This window comes from Pteronotus mesoamericanus, unplaced genomic scaffold (assembly GCF_021234165.1).
Source record: "Pteronotus mesoamericanus isolate MK-2021 breed Mesoamerican mustached bat unplaced genomic scaffold, CSHL_Meso_final scaffold_54, whole genome shotgun sequence".
NCBI classification, from domain to species: domain Eukaryota; kingdom Metazoa; phylum Chordata; class Mammalia; order Chiroptera; family Mormoopidae; genus Pteronotus; species Pteronotus mesoamericanus.
In genome coordinates this window covers 73398999-73403313 of record NW_026555321.1, presented here as the reverse complement: position 1 = coordinate 73403313, position 4315 = coordinate 73398999, and the positions used below count along the sequence as shown (strand labels likewise).

Here is a 4315-nt window from a genome sequence, read left to right as displayed (position 1 = left end):
CTCTCTTTTTTTCTTGATGAGTCTGGTTAAAGGCTTGTTGATTATGTTTATCTTTTCAAGGAACCAGCTCCTGCATTTATTGATTGTTTTTTTAAGTCTCTATGTCATTTAATTCTGCTCTAATCTTGATTATTTCTGTCCTTCTACTCAGTTGGGGTGTTTGTTGTTTTTCCTCTGTTCTTGTAGATATAGGGTTAGGGTGTTTATTTGAAATTTTTCTATTTTTTTTAGGTGACTTCATTGCATTCCATAGATTTTTGGACTGTTGTGTGTTCATTTTCATTTGTTGCCAGGAAGTTTTTGAATTCTTCCTTGATCTCATTATTGACCCATTCATTGTTTAATAGCATGCTATTTAGTCTCCATGAGTTTGAATGTTTTTGAGTTTTTTCCTTGAGGTTGGTTTCTAGTTTCAAGCCCTTGTGGTCCAAGAAAATGCTTGTTATGATTTTAATTTTTTAAATTTTGTTACTTTTTTGTGTCTTGCCATGTGGTCTGTCTTTGAAAATGTTCCCTGTGCATTTGAAAAGAATGTGTATTTTGCTTCCTCTGTGGTGAAAGTTTCTATATATGTGTGTGTGTGTGTGTGTGTGTGTGTGTGTGTGTGTGTGTGTGTATATATATATATCAGTTAAGTCCGTTTGGTCTAGAGCATTGTCCAGTGCCACAATATCATTGTTGATTCTTTGTTTGAAAGATCTATCCATTGTTGACAGTGGGGTATTTAATCCCCTAGTATAAGTGTGTGGCTGTCTATAACTTTCTTGAAGTCCTCCAAAATTTTTCTTATACATTTGTGTGCTCCTATGTTGGGTGCATATATGTTTACAATGTTATGTCTTGATGGACTCCACCCTTTAGTATTAGGAAATGATCTTCTGTGTCTCTTTATATGGCTTTTGTTTTGAAGTCTATTTTGTCTGATATAAGTATTGCTACCCCAGTTTTTTTTCCTGTCCATTTTCTTGGAATATTTTTTTCCCAACCCTTCACTTTCAGTCTATGTAGGTCTTTTGTTCTGATGTGGGTCTCATGTAGGCAGCGTATGTGCAGATCATGTTTTCTTATCCATTCAGTAGCTGCTTTCTTGTATGATAATAAACACCATAGTGTTTGCTCCTGTAAAAGAAGTGTTGTCTTGATTTACATATATATTTTGTTTATGATAAAAAATGTGGTGTCCTTGTGGTGCTGATACTTAAAAGAAGATTAATATTTATCCAACTTTTTGTATAACCAGGCTATCCTAAATAAAACAAAACCTGCCTTCCAATTCTTGAAGATTACTCCTTTAACTTGTTAATGTATGTCCTTCTCAAATACACACATACCCCATATTTACATGTATATTTGAGATTTTTCCCTTTAATGGGGTTTGGATCATATTTGATCAGACATGTATTTAATAGTTGTAAAAATTGAAAAGAAGCTCAGCATCAAATCTCCAGATGATGAGTGAACTGCCCTTTGTAGTTTGGCTTTACCAGGCTGAATGTGCTCCAGTCTTCCTTTGACCCACTGAGGCTGCCTCGACCAGCCTGTGAATGCATATCTGGTCACTTGGCCATCTTCTGTATTCTCTCAATCTCCTTTATTATACTATGTTTTTAGTTTCAGTAAAACATTTGCACCAATGGCTCTGGAGCTTGGAGGAAGGCTAAAGGAATGTGTAGTGACTCCTAGTAAGGTGTGGGCCTGGGTAGCAGACCAATCCTTGGGGGAGAAAAGTTTTTGGGCCACTACAGCTAAAAAGCTGGACCTTCCTCTTAATCTTGGAACCATGATAAGTCCTTGCTCTCCATGTGGGAGAAGCAAGGAGCTTTCAATCAGGAGATTTCAGTGAATGAGCAGCATTGCACTGCCATTTCTGATCGCTTCACCCAGCTGTTATGACAGATGAAGCAAAGGAGGTCACCGAACAAGAAATCACTTACTCTGGCAGACAAGGAATGGTACTCCTGCCCTTATTTGTACCAGTCATGACAGTTCCTGATCACTTTTATATGCTATGCTGCTTCTTGATTCACTTCCCTCCATAAGTGTAGTTTTAGGTTTAGAATCAAACAGTTCTAAACCTCTGTCTCTATGATGCTTGACTTTTCAGGTTGCCTTTGAGATCGCATCAACTATTAACAGAGCTGTAACAGTGTGGCTTTACAAAGGCCCACCTTATTTATTGGCATTTGGGGAGTTAATGCTCTCAAGTCAAGGCAAGAGCTTGGACCGTTCCCATTTTATGAAGCCTCAAAGACTGAGGCAGGACTCCACAGAAACTATCCAAGACCTTCATGGCTATGAGATTTCTATCTGTGGGCCATGAATCTGTCTCTGTGAAAGATTCCATACTCTGACTGAGAGTTACTCAATTCTGGTGTGTGTTCTCTTCTCTCAGGACATTATAAGGAGAGCAAAATGATGGAAAGGAAGGAAAGGATACCAGAATGTGAGCTCAGCTTTCTTAAACTAGCTGGAGGCAGTAAGTCAGTCACAGAATGCCTCAGTTTCCTGATCTGCAAATGTTCTATTGGATTTGATTGTCTCGAAGTCTTTTTTTGAGATTTTGTATGTCACTAAATGTCTTAATGTCTGGAGTTCTTAAGAAAATAAGTATGCCCCTCCCTCCCATTTAGGCTAGATTTGCTTAGTATAGTATTGTCCTCATTAGCATACTGCCTCCTGATCTGCCCCAGATACCCAGGGAGGAATGAGAGAAAAGGTTTGTGACTACAAAAATATAAGTGTAGTGACAGCTGACCATCTAGTAGACATGAGCCTTGCCTTACACAATTTTGTATAACAACTAGAGAAGGCTATGTGTTTTCTTCTCCCCATCCCCAAGCTTATTCCTTTAGGCATGCCGTTTTTTTCCTCTCCCCACCTCCCACTTCTTATGCCACCAGGGAACCCTACGGAACAAAGAAATCCTACCAAGAGGAGGTCTCAAGTACCCATCAGCAGCCATTTGAGATTGCAGGTAGGTCCGACGCTAAGAAGAGGTTGTGTTCAGCAGAACCCAATTCCACGGGAATCCAGGCACCAAGGCTGGGAGGCATCAGGAGTCAAGGACATGCTCATGGCTGAGAATCTGTCTCCCACTGGAGGATGTTGCAGCTACGCAGACCCAGAGAGCATTGTTGTAGATGGTGATCGCGCTGGTGCAGAGGGGCTGCTGCACCTCGGTCACTCAGCATGCCACCAGTCCACCCGTCATGCAGCAGCAGCTTCAGTGCAGCCCAGGAGCCAGTGTGTTTCCGGGGCCCAGAGCTGGACTTTGATTGCCGAGCCTGATTTGATTGCTTCTTCGTTTTCCTCTCTGCTCCTGTTTGGATGCTTTGATGGCCCCATACTCCTCTCTCCTCTGCCTGTCCCCGCATGTGCAGTTCTTGCTCCCCAGCCTCCTGGGCTCACTGCTCCACCTGGTTCTTCTCTGCTTCTGGTTCTAATTCAGCCACTGTGACCTCCGTGGCCTTCCTGCGCTGTAACTGCTCTCATCACACTGTGGATCCTGCTTCTCATCCAAGCAATCCCCTGCTACTTTGGCCAGGACAGGATCCAGGGAGTTGTCCTTCAGTCCAGCCACTTCAGGCTCTTCAGCTGAGCAAAACTGCCAGGCAGGTGACCAATGTGCTGTTTAGGACATCCAGGTGCTGGAGGTTGACCAGACAGCCAAAGTCGTGGCAGTCGCTGCTGTTTATTTTAGTCTGGTCCAGTTGCACCTGGCATGCAAAGGCCACAGAAATCCGACAGTGGAGTAGTCAGTTTATGACAAGACAGATCCAGTATACTGGCCTTTCAGAGGGCAGCCAGCTCCTTGAGTGGGACCTCATTCAGGCCACTGAAACTCAGGTCTACCTTGTGCCCGGCCAGCTTGTTGCAGAGGTTCATACCCTTGTTATGGGCCCTGGTTGTGGTTACTCGGCTGAGCAGGTCCCAACTCTGGGACTCCGCCTGGCAGGAGGGGCACCTGACAACCCCTGTGCTCTCCGCCTGCTGCCCCTCGTGGAAAACCTGGCCACCTTCCGTCTGCTCCCAGTACCCTACTCCCACTGATGCTCTCCAGTCATTCTTAAATAATCCTTTTAAAACTGGCATTTGTTTCTGTGTGGTTTTACTTAATATACCATAACCTTCTTTGGATTTGAAGACTTTTAAAAGTATTCAAATCCAACTCTAATTTTTGAGTCTCCAAAAACTTGTAAATTCTTACCCTAATGCTTTTAAATTCTTACCCTTATGCTAATATTCATTCCCCCACTGTTACTACTTTGTTTTAATCTATCGAGCCATTCTCTGCAAGTCAACTTGAAAATCACAA

General features: G+C 42.7%; 1 pseudogene; it reads right to left on the bottom strand.

Moving 5' to 3' along the window:
• Positions 1 to 3071: 3071 nt before the first annotated feature.
• Positions 3072 to 4092, bottom strand: LOC129088179 (leucine-rich repeat-containing protein 59-like; annotated as a pseudogene).
• Between the last annotated feature and the right edge of the window lie 223 nt (positions 4093 to 4315).